This window comes from Colius striatus, chromosome 8 (genome assembly GCF_028858725.1).
Source record: "Colius striatus isolate bColStr4 chromosome 8, bColStr4.1.hap1, whole genome shotgun sequence".
NCBI lineage: Eukaryota > Metazoa > Chordata > Aves > Coliiformes > Coliidae > Colius > Colius striatus.
The window spans coordinates 20,800,869-20,813,663 of NC_084766.1; the positions used below are offsets into that span (position 1 = coordinate 20,800,869).

At 39.2% G+C, this 12,795-nt stretch overlaps 1 protein-coding gene across 2 annotated transcripts in view; it reads right to left on the bottom strand.

The window, feature by feature from the left end:
* The window catches only part of SLC16A12 (solute carrier family 16 member 12), a 46,104-nt gene that overhangs the window by 12,418 nt on the left and 20,891 nt on the right, over positions 1 to 12,795 (bottom strand). The window lies entirely within an intron of this gene.

Sequence of the window (12,795 nt, forward strand, 5' to 3'; positions counted from 1 at the left end):
GTATAAGCAAACTATCCAGGATATCTCTCAGCTTTGCTTGGAATGAAACCTGAGATAGCTTCTACATCACCAAATATGACAGATGCTGAACATGCAACATTCCCACTGACAAGAACCACAGGCTTACTATCAAAATGTTACCTGTTACAACACATAAGAGACCTGCAGAGCTACTCAGAAGTGCAATTGAAGAAAGCAGCTATGTGGCTAATAATGTGCCTTCTCAGTCCTGAAAACTGCTCAACCAGATGATGCTCAAGGATTGGCTCTGCAAAACCCAGAGCTCCCTGACCCAGAACAAGGCACTCCAAAGCCAACTCTAAACATCACCACAGGTGAACCTTTGAGATGTATTCATCAGCTTCTTCCCCTGAGATATCAGAAGGTGCATCTCAATACCATTACAAAATTTCAAGAAAACATAGACACATTGCCAAAATCAAAGGTGAACAAATCAGGAGAAAAGATTAATGACAAACAAAACCCATAACACACTGAAAACTTAGCTGAATTCCTACTAGGTTGCAAATACTACCCTGTAAGAATGATGTATAAGAGAATCAGTGGACTCTTTTTAAAAAGTTGTGGTAGTCTTCCGATTTCAAAGTTATAAGAAGTGTTAGTCCAATCTACCTGCTTGGCTTTCAAAGCCCGAGAATTGCAGCCCACCATACGGGGTATGATGAAGCCCTATATGCTAACACAACTCAGCCCATAAGCGTTAAAACAAGAGAAGTTTTCAAAGACAAAGGTTGAGTTCAAAAGCCAGTGCATGTGCTGTCATGTGAGACACCTGAACTGCCGTAGGAAGTGAACAGTAAAGAGAACCGTCCGTAACCTCACAACAACATGTGTGCTTGTCAACACTTTTGAGCAGTAATTTAAGGTAACCATGTTTGAAACAACATCCTTGAATAATAACAGTGAATAATAATATTCACAAAAGATGCCAAAACTATGTTATACAGCTATCCAGTTACACAAACAAAAAAACCCTAGTGTTAATATCTGTTCCAGGTCATTGGTTATTCCTCAAGTATAATTTCTTTTTGTCTTTGTGCTAATCAGCCTGTTAGATATCACATATTTTAATTTAGGGAAGAAAATGCTGTATATTATTTGGAAATAAAAAATACTATCCTATTTTCTCCCTTTGTATTGCTTCACATTCTTTTCTTTGATAATATATAAGTAAGTATATATTATGTAAATAAATATTTGTATAAAGATTTCTAATGATTCAGAATCCAAAGCAATGCCCATGATAACCATTAGAACATGTACTAATGCTGTCTTTAGTATTCTCCTCCATTGTCATAAACATCTGTTTCATTATAAGTTCAATTGTATTAGAAAGTCTTTGCAAGGTCTGTATCATTCTCTGTGTTTATGTGAAGTCTATCACAATAAAGATCTTCATTGCAGCATGAAGTACTATTACAGTGTAACCTGCACTAATCAACTACAAGAGAGCTCAGGTATGATAAAATCTCTGTTCATCTGCTTTGCTTATCACTTCTATGGCTCTTTGGAGAGATACAAGTGCTCCACTCTGCCTCACTGTGTAAATGCTTCACTCTTTGTATAAAGAATAGGCCATGTGTAAAATGGGATATCTGACATAGCTATGGTTTGGATTATATAGCAATGGTCATAGCAACTCACAAACAAAACAAGAATTCACAGCTGGGGCTACAGGAGTTTCTATAGGCAGCCAGCAAACCTGTTATCTTGTGCACAGAGGCTCCTAAGTGAGTTCAAAGGCTCCCAGCTGGATGGAGTCTTTATAAGTTCATTCCTATAGTTGACTAGAAAAACCACACAGAGCAAATGAGATCCAAATGAGTTTATCATTTCAAACCTCATCTTTGAGATATTCAATTGCTAGGACTTACTTACACAAAAGATCAATGAGAGCTATGGAATGGAGACAAGAACTGTTTGCCTTTTCTGACACAACTTTCAAATACACAAAAAATGCCAGTGCAGCTGACAGAGCTCTCTGAGCAACCTCTGCACGTGCCCACACAACCTCAAGGACATCACCAGCCTCTCCACAGGCCCTGTGATGTTTTGCTTGAAGTGTAAAGTTCATTTTTTGACCTTGGCTATTTGCTTCAGGATAAACGTATAGCAGTGCCAGTGTGTGCCCACATCCCCTTCCTCTCTTCACTGTGCTCTGGAACAACCTCTCTGACACAAACACAGACAGATTGAAGGAAAAAAAGGTACAATAAGAAGGCTAATACAGTAAAATAATAAAGCAGGTGTGTAGGCAAGTATAGTATTATACACAAAATGTATGAGTCTGAAAATGCCTGCACAGTAGTAGTTAGTTAAAGGATGTCAGGCATATGATACAGAAGACACATCCATGGACTTGCCACTTGACACAAGTGTTCTGTATTTGTCTTGAGTATGTGCTGTTAATTTGTGAGCAGACCATGTCTCATGCTGATTCTATCAGGATGACAATTTTGCAGGTTTTATGTTCCATTTTGAGTATGCTGACGTGAACTAATGGCTGATGCTTTATTTTTAACTAATAGAATTGATTATATATTTCTTTCTGTATAGCTCCAAGCAACAACTGTCTTATTAAATATGTGCAAATATTGAATCAACAAATTACCTGATAGCTAACGCAGTGCTTACATGACTCTTCATGTTGGATCAGTGAGTGACCAGATCATCAAGCGGTACGATTTGGTGCAAATCACCACTACATCCCTCTCTACTTAGATGGAAAACAAAATTCAACATTTTTGTGGGTGTTTGCATCTAACCTAGACACAAAAATGTAGCATGAAGCCAGAGTGGCACAACTAGATTGTACCCTGATTTGTCAAATTTGCATGAGCAAGCAGAGCAAGCACCAGTGCTTTGCAACAAGGCCACCACATTTTGCATCTAACACTAAGGGCCTTAGAGGTGGTTTTCCTGTATTATTTCAAGTTTAATATGTTATGTTCAAATGCCTGGATGATTAATAGCCCATAAGAATCCATAAAAGCCACCTGAATTAATAAGGCACCGATGAAATTTATTTTGTTCATGCGTTTCCTGGCAATCACAAAGCACACGATACATATACAGTGGGATCCTCAGCAACTCAGACATACCTCTGCACCACCTTCACAGTCTTGGCAAGGCTTCTTATTTTGCACCTAAGCAGTGTCTTTCACTGACCCTTCCGAGGGATGAAGATTTCATTGCAAGTTCTGATTGTTAAGGGTGGAAGAGGAAGCTCCAGGAATGCCAGAAGGGATAACAGTAACTCTTCCATATGCAGAAAGAGATGCAATTTTTTTTTTATTTCAGAGGAGTCAACAATCTCCACAGAGCTCCAACTAATTTTAATGCACAGAAAGCAATAGCTGGGTGCCCTGACCTCAGCCTAGATCTCTCACTCAGCTTCCCAGAAAAGCTTCAGATCGGGTCTGAGACCCTAGTTTGCATTTTAGCTGTACATTAACATACTTGGGAAGAATTTGATGACATATCAGGCTAAGCAAACATAGATTGGGTATTTGGTTACATGTTCACCTGCTGTTATTTTCACAGAATCCTGACTGCCAATGTGCTCACAAATAGCAAACGTTTAACGAGGTTACAAGGATCTGAAACCAACCATATCATAAGAAATGCGTAGCCAACATTGCAATAAGCCACCCAACCTCTCCAAAGTAGGATCAGTGCAAACCTCATCTTGACTTCACACTTGCTTCAGTGCCTTTCATAGCCACTGAATTAATAGGCAAGTTAAATAATTACCTTTCTTGTTGCTGCACGTGCCTAATAAACACTTATTATGGCAACCTAGTCATTTTATTCTGAGGTGAAAAAACTCCATTTAGTTACACTCTAGTGCTGTTTTATAATTGTCCATATCATGGTCAGTACAGATTGTGGACCCTGCAAATGAAGTCAAACAAGCAGAAAGCATATATTTTGTCTTAGCAACCATGTCCTCCTGCTTCCCAACCCTGCCTTGGTTTGTTCTTATGTGCATCTTTGTCTTAACCTTTCTGGTGCAGGTTAAAACTCTTGTTGCAGATCTTCTTCATCTTTAGTTCTACAAATCTTGATCCCCACTGGCAGTGCTGGTTGCTATTATAACACATCTCAGATCTACAGAAAATTCCTGCTGCTTCAGACAGCTAAAGGAAAGCAGGGTTACAAGAAAACTCATGAAAGAGCTTTGCAGTTTGCAACCTTCTCTAGATAATTTTCACTCAGGCATTAAGTAAATGTGCTTTGCCATGAGTTCAAAGATATAAGTGGGGTGAAGGTAGCAACAAATTCTGCTGATCTCTAAGAAAGCCTTAGTTACCCAGTATGCCCTGACAGCTTGCTAAACAGTGACTCTATTCCCCATGTTAATACATTAGGTTTAATTTGGCAGGATAAACAACCTGTTAGTTACTTCAGCAGCTGTTTTCAAGAAACCTGGAAAGAAACACAACTGCTCCTGAGAGCATCTCCCTTATTTGGTCTGCTCAGTCAGCAGAAAGGAGTGTGTGAGGTTATTAACAAGACACTACTATAACCTTGCACCTCATCACGAGGTTCCTTTTGCTGGCGAAAGGAGCTCAGAAATCGATGGCAGCCTAGCAACTGGCTGGTACAGCAACAGGAGCCACTGACCTTTCCAAACACAGCACACAGCCAGCAAAGCACACCCTGCCACTCTGCCTGCCTCTCCTTTCACCATAAAGATTTTCCTTCTCTCACAAATTGATCCAGTAATGATATTGCAACAGTGTGAGTTGAAGATGCAAAGCACTTGCATGACAAAGGATGGAGGAAGAGCAGGTAAGGTCATGCCGGGCTCCCTGAGGAAAGAGGAGGTGAAGTTTTTCTACCTTGTTCAGCTGCTCTATTTAATGTGTACATGTACCTGAGCAGTTCCATCATCTCAAGAAACACCACTACCTTACCTGCCAAACAGTCTGGATGTTCTTTAAAAAGAAGAACATGTAGAAGGACATGGCTTCAGCCAGAGGAACAGGCACAATGTCAGGTTTGTGTCACAGCTGCCCCAGGACAGGAGCACACAGCCCTTAGACCATACTAGGGGTTCTCACCCTGCTACTTTCTGCTTCTTCACATTAGTTGGGCTACACACATTAAAATGACTGTGCATTAAGGGGCATTTGCATTTCTTTTAAAACTTCATGGAAGGATTTTGTGCAGTTTCCCACAAAGGAGCTGGCCCAAATGTGTATAGCAGCATAAATAAGCACAGAATCCAATACCTGGTTTTACCTGTTTGATAATAGAGAGATGCACATGAGGAAAGAATGAGGAGACTTGTCTAGAATTTTCTTTCAGGAGTAGTGTAAGATACGTACATAAACATAAACTGTACGTGTCATTTGCTGTCTTCACAGAAATGATGAGTTGGGCAATGCTTGAGAAACCTGTGACAGTCTCTGTGTCCAACACGCCAGAACACAATCCCAGAAAAGGTTCATTCACAACAATCACTTTAAACTTTATTTTTCCTGTGAACATCACACACAGCTTTCAAACTCACTTTGAGAACATCTGTGGAGATGAATTTTATAAGCAAGCATAAAGCAGCCTAAGCATAGCTGGAGTAAATTCATTAGTGTTTAGAACAATGAACTAAAAGGAAAAAGAACCAAAAGGGCACAGAATGTATAGCAAAAGATAGAAGGGAGAAAGATAGAGAGAGAAAGGAAAAAGCTAGATAACAAAGAGAAGCGTTGTATGTGCCATGTGACAGTGGATCCTAAGACGTGTATAGGATGAAATATTTAACATGTTTTGAAAGAGTTAATTTCTTTGCGTGTCTTGCTAGTCCTTTAATTAATTTCCTACAGGCCATCAAATTGAGTACATTTGAATGGGACAGTATTTGATACAAGCACAGAAGATACCAAAAGCTGCAGAAGCTTCTATCAACTGGATTGTCAGGAAATGGCAAATTTTTTTTTATGAATCATAGAATCATGGAATGGTAGGGTTGGAAGGGACCTTTAGAGATCATCTAGTCCAGCCCTGCTGCAGAAGCAGGGTCACCTAGATCAGGTCGCACAGGAACATGTCCAGGCGGGTCTTGAAGACCTACAAGGAAGGAGACTCCACAACCCCTCTGGGCAGCCTGTGCCAGGGCTCCCTCACCCTCACAGTGAAATAGTTTTTTCTTATTTTAAAGTGGAACTTTTTGTGTTCCAGCTTCATCCCATTACCCCTTGTCCTGTTACTAGCTACTATAGAACAAAGGGATGTCCCAACCTCCTGACACCCACCCTTTAGATATTTGTAAATGTTAATAACATCCCCCCCTCAGTCTACTCTTCTCCAGACTAAACAGCCCCAGTTCCCGCAGCCTTTCCTTGTATAAAAGATGTTCCAGTCCCCTGATCATCTTGGTGGCCCTGCGCTGGACTCTCTCCAGCAGTTCCCTGTCCCTCTTGAGCTGAGGAGCCCAGAACTGGACACAGTACTCCAGATGAGGCCTCAGCAGGGCAGAGTCACCTCTATCTGTTCAAGGATCTATGCACTTTTCTGCATCAGACACTAATTAGTATTCCATTATATGCTTAAAGAAATGTTAACATATGACCAGAATTCTGAAATTTATTTGGGCAATTATTAAAATGATTTTTATTCAAATTGGTCTTCAGTTGACACTTTTCCCACATCTGGTAAAATATTTTTCCAGTCTTCAGGAAAATCTTGCCCTAAGATTACCACTGCAAAGCTGCCATGGAACAAGTGAGAACAGAATATTTTTTTTCTCAGCCCATTACACAGCCAGTCTGTGGCAATCACCACCCTCCCCTTCCTTTACAGATTCTGCACCCCAGAAATCAACCTCTCTTAGACTAGCTGGAGACGGCCCAGTAAAGGAGATGCCAAGCAAATAGTCTTCTGATCCTTCTAGAGAAAATTAGGATGTTATCAGGCACCCTAGAAGTGCTCAGGCATCAACAATGCAGCTGTGCCTGGATAAAACTGAGAACCTGAAGACGATGGAGTCACACCTTCCTGCACATACCTGGAAGTGCCACCCAAAAGCTGTAGTTGCTGACAGCTTTTATGTCTCATCCCTGATAAATCAATGCAGATGCACACTGGTTTCAGCACACATCTGTAGTGGGGGGCTCACAGCCTAGGGAAGTGCTGGGAATGATTCTGTGGTATCCTGAGAGAGCACTCAGACACTCCTCAGCAGAGGGGAAGCTAAGAAAGCAGGAGGGGGAACCATAGGAAGGTGACGTGTTGTCACTTAGAAATCTCAGTGATGTACTACACAAAATGTACTTGTACTTCACGGTCTTCTACAGTTGTAATCTTTTCAGCCTTTCCATTCATGAAAAAGCTTTATTCATATGATACAAAACTAATTTAATTTGTCATGTTTTTGAGGTGCCCATCTGGGTTTTAGCAAAATGAGGAACTCCACTTTGACAAAGACATCTTTTTCCCCTGTTCTTGAAGTGTTCAGAACCTGAGCTGAATAGTTGGGTTTTTAACAATTCACGTGGAAAAATACTTTCCACTATTAATTTACAACATGTGAATCTTACACAAGTGCTTTCTAAAGGGAAAGGGGATGACTATTTTAGAAAACAAATTCTGTACCTACAGAACAAGTTACCCAGAAGATTGCCTCTATTTATTTAATGTTCTAGGGCTGCTGTTAGTGTCAATTCATCATCTTCTCCTTCAATATGCAAGATTTGTTTGCAAAAACTAATTGAGCATGAAAAGGCAAGACAGATTATTTCCTTTTGTTCACAAGCTTATGGTCTGAAACAAAGCTATTGGTATACTTAATGTCATATTTTCTCTTCTAATGAACAATAAGGACCATATTATAACAAACTGTCACTGTGACTGTTATTTTTCTTGAGAGGTTTTCAGCTGAAACATTGAATGCTGTCAAATTAAGATAGCTCCTTCTCTAGAGGTTTTCAAAACCTACCTGGACATATTCCAGTGCCACCTGATCTCTGTAGACCTGCTTTAGCAGGGGGGTTGGACTAAGTGATCTCTAAAGGTCCCTTGCAACCCCGACCATTCTATGAGTCTATGAAAGTCAATATTGATTTTCCCGTTAATAATGATACTATATAATTATTGTATATACAATAGTGCATTAATGTAATTCCCATTGGGAATGGAAGAGATCTCTAGATACTGGAAAAAGTACAGTTTAAGACAAAAAACAGGATATCTGCTGTTTCCTGAAATGGGCTTCCAACAGCAACTACTGGTGAATGTTGTTTTACAAGTATTTCTTAGAAGCGAATGCACAGATCATATTTATTCCATTAGAAAAAGCACAATATAATAGATAATATAACATATTCTATATAAATCATATGGTCATAGGTGCATACCAATGAATACATCTCTGCACAAGAAGGCTTATATGTTTGTGACTGCACATAGCCTTCAGGAAATAAAAACAGGGAAGTTACTAAGCTGGGAAGGAAACACCAAATACTAAAATGAAAGAGAAGGAAACAGATGGGAGTCGAGGAAAAACTCTGAGCATACCATTAAAAAAAGCACTTCTGACCAGGAAGAACATATTTGTCAGCATACAGGTCATGAAAACATGCATCTACTTACAAGTAACAATTTGTCTCAGTGAAAAAAAACCCACTGAAAGTTAACAAAAAACAGCACATTCTTCATGCTCAGTCTTCCACTCAGCCTCACCAAGCCATCCATATTGCAACTAGACCCTTGCTTAATAGCTTATTTTAGCTTTTAGGGAATCTTTGAGAAAAGTGCCTCAAGTTCTCTCTGCTGAGTGAATACTAGTGCAGCTGCTTGATTACATCATTTTCAGGAATGAGCAGCAGGAACTTTCCAGGCTGCTGGAGAGTGTACTTCTGACTGTTAGTATTGCAGTCCAGAAATACAGTTTGTCAATCTTGTGTTAAAAGAACATTTCTCTCCATAGACAATGTTTTTGTTTTGGTAAGTGAAACATGCAAATCCTACCTGTCCTAGTAAATATGTTTTACCTTTTCTTTCCAGATTTCTGACTATTTTAATTCTTTAGAAGTTAATTTCCTTTTTCATTCTCTCTGGTGTTCCCATACAGCTCCTCAGCTTGTATCCATAGATACACAGAACTGTCAGCAAGCAAAATATTACAGCAAGTGTTCAGACATGCCTATGCTCACATATAAGGAATGAAGGTGTAATTGGAGAGAACTCTTGAAAAAAATAGCTGACCATAATAAGCATGGGTTTAGCTTAACTCACAAAAGCACAAAATCAAGGACTCTGCAGCAAAGGACCCAAAGGTGCCTCTGGCAGGAAAAATAATATCTAAGTAGAGAGGGAAGAAATTTTGTGGAAGATAAGTTTGAGTTACACCAGGAGTAATGAGACAGCACGTAGGAAAACAGGAAACAACTTTCCCCAGATCGTATCACATTTGCCTCTTCTCTTCAACAGTTACACTGAAAAGGCAGATAGCTATAAAAGAAAAAAAGAGTCCATATGGAGCAGAAAGATAAGACATTAAGGAGTCATCTTGTTAAATGTTAGACAACAATGACAAGAGAGTTCATAGAAGTTGAAATTTTCAGGGACTTGAAAAGAGAAAAGAGACTGATAGTATCTAATAATAAGGCCAAAAAATACAGCCAAAAAAACCCAACAAAACTCCCACAAAGCAAACAGTCTAGAAACTTATCTGAGAATTGGTCATAACAAAATTGATTAAAATGCTCCATCTCTTCTTCCTATTAAACCCAGACATAATTACAGCAGCCGAGAGCAGCAGGGCATTTACAACCACAGAACCAGTCCAGTCTGACAAATCTCCCGTAAAACACTCAAAGACTTCTACCAGCAAACTCTCAAATGGAAACACTTCAGAATCAAACTATGCAGGCTCTGCTGCCTTATGTGATCATACAGATCAACTGCAGACTATTCATCCTTGAACCACTGCATTAGAAAGTTTCTAAAAATAAACACCTGGCTAAGAAATTCAGGAAAATATTATAAAAGGACAGCCTTTGGGCTTTCAATCTGCTACCATGCTCCTTTGGGATTTATGAGAAAGGTATAAAAAAAACCCAGTAAGAGTCCTGGTTCCTCTGCCTCAGCTTCCCTGTTGCCATTAGAATCATAGAACCATTACAGTTGGAAAAGACTTTCAAGATCATAAAGTCTAGCCACTAACCTCACACTGACAAGCCCATCACTAAACCAAACAATATCCCTCAGTACTTCAAATATGTCTCTTTTTAATATCTCCAAGGATGGTGACTTCACTACCTCCCTGGGCAGCCCATTCCAATTTACCCTCTTGGTAAAAAAGTTCTTCCTAATGTCCAATCTAAACCTTCTCTGTCACAACTTAAACCTATTTCTTCAAGTTCTATCATTCATTACTGGAGAAAAGAGATCGACTCCCACCTCACTACAACTGCCCTTCAGGTAACTGTAGAGTGTGATCATATCTCCTCTCAACCTTCTCTTCTCTAGGCTAAATTACTGATCAAGCCACCATGAAGAAACGCATTTGCCAGCTGTTCAGGTCAGACAGTCACATGAGTATCATTTAGTCAGTCCCACCACACGTCAAATTGGGAATCAAAACCCAAGAGACTTCGAAGGAGGATTCAGCAATTATCTTCTTAATCTGTTATTCCAGCCAAATTTTCATCTGTCCCTTAACTAGAGCCCATTATCAATGACTCTTTTAGTGGGATCAGTTTCACATTAAACAGTTTATTACATGAGTGACAAAAGAAGTCGAAATAACTCAAGAATGATCAATTAAAATTATGTTTTAAACTCATATTTATATCTTGGTGCACAGAGCATCCATATTCCTTAAAATCTCCAAGTGAAATTAAATTTTTGTCATGAAAGAGAATAGAGTTTAATGATTTTTCCAGGAATATGTTTTATTTACAGTGAAAATGCACCCCAGCTAAGGAATAAACTACAATTATTACAATAGCATTATTTAAATTGCATATTCTGAATGAGTAATCTGGAGTATTCCAAAGAATGGTTGTTACAGGAAACTCTTGGTTCACTTGTAAGGTCATTGACACCATCATAACAAAAGGATAATAATCTCAATCCCACATGAAAACTGACAAACAAAATTGAAAATTAATATTAAAATAAACTAATTATAAATTAATCTCAAATTTCTCAACTAAGAGATCTCTCACTGAACTGCTTCCATTTTCAATTAAGTAACACCTGTGTTGGTAACCTGAAAAACACCCAAAAGATGTTGATAGCAACATTTGCCTATGAACCTTTCTGAACAAAGCTCTGTTGCACTCTCCAAATTCTGCATTGTTAGATCTTTTTCTTTTTTCTTGATCTGGCATTTCACATTAGTGCCAACTGCATTTGACAGATTTTAAACTACTACAAACTTCCAAATTCACCTGAAGAAAAAAAATATCCCATCCAACTATTAATCAGTCCTCAAGTGCCAGCTGCTTTCCTTTCCCTCCTTCACAGCCACCCCACAACACACTCCACTTGTTTCTCACGTTATCCTGCCTGTTACCACCTTCACATCCTCTGTGTTTTTTCCATTGTTTCCGCATCCAGTTTTTATTTAGTGCTTCAGTGCCCACTGTGCTTCCCTGCCACGAGGCATGATACATTGACAACATCATTTAAATGCATGCTATATTCTGTAGAAGCAGTAACATGTTTTAATTATCAAGGAGTTTGTCCACGGAGTAGATTCATGTACTAAGTTTCCTCAAGATTTACTTTCTCATTTGAGTTAAAGAGCAAGAGCAAAGTTGTCTACTAAAGAAGTCCTCTGCAAAATACCTCTGCTGGTATGCCTGAGATGCCCATGCAAGTGCTTTTATTTGAAATATTTTGCTATTCCATCATTTCTGGCAAACAAGCAGACTTGGAAACTCTGACAAGCATCATTTTATCATCAGTCATGTGTAGGCTGTTTCTATGTAGCATATACCATAAGCAAAAGGCCAAATTATGTCATGTTGGTTGCAACTCCCTGGAGATTACTTTCTATTAACTTCACTAAAAATAAACTCTCTGTGTGGAATAATTTTATTTCTTCTTTCCAACTTGCTACTCCTTTAGGCTAAATTAAATGGATGTTGACCAACTGACAAACTCTGGCCACAGACTATGGCTGCAAACAAGAAAGAGATGAAACATTGGCTTCATGAAGACCAGAGGATAGTGAATCAGGCAGGGTATGAGATGGGGCACAGTTCATTCTAAATTTCCCATTCTCTCTTGCCTGCCTTGCTTTACTGCCCTATGTACTGTGCATATGGATCCCTGAGCAAGCCAAAATGTTACCTGTTCAAATCTTGACAACTGTGCTGTGCACCACAGAGCTATGGAATGGGGTACAGAAAAACACTGTTTGCTTCTACAGGAAGCTGGGTCTGGTTGGGATGCACAGGGATCTCTCTGCTAGAAAGCAGTTTTTGCCCTGCCAATTTGCATTGCACTCACATGCCAGCTTGCAAAAATTGAAATGGAATCTGACCAGTTCAATTGTCCTCCCATCACATCCTATTCTGACTGCTGAGATTTCTACAGATTTAGGGTGGAAGCCAGGTCCTTCAATATATAATGACACCAACTGTATATTTTTGCTGAGAGCTTGAGGGCCCTTTGTGATCAGCTGTGATATTGCATTCAGTACATTCTTCATCCAATGCCAATTTCTCTGCTGACATCAAGCTGTATTTTATGGCAGTTGCATTTCCCAAATTAAATATTCAGGTCATATTTAATATAAAATATCAGATGTATGGAAAA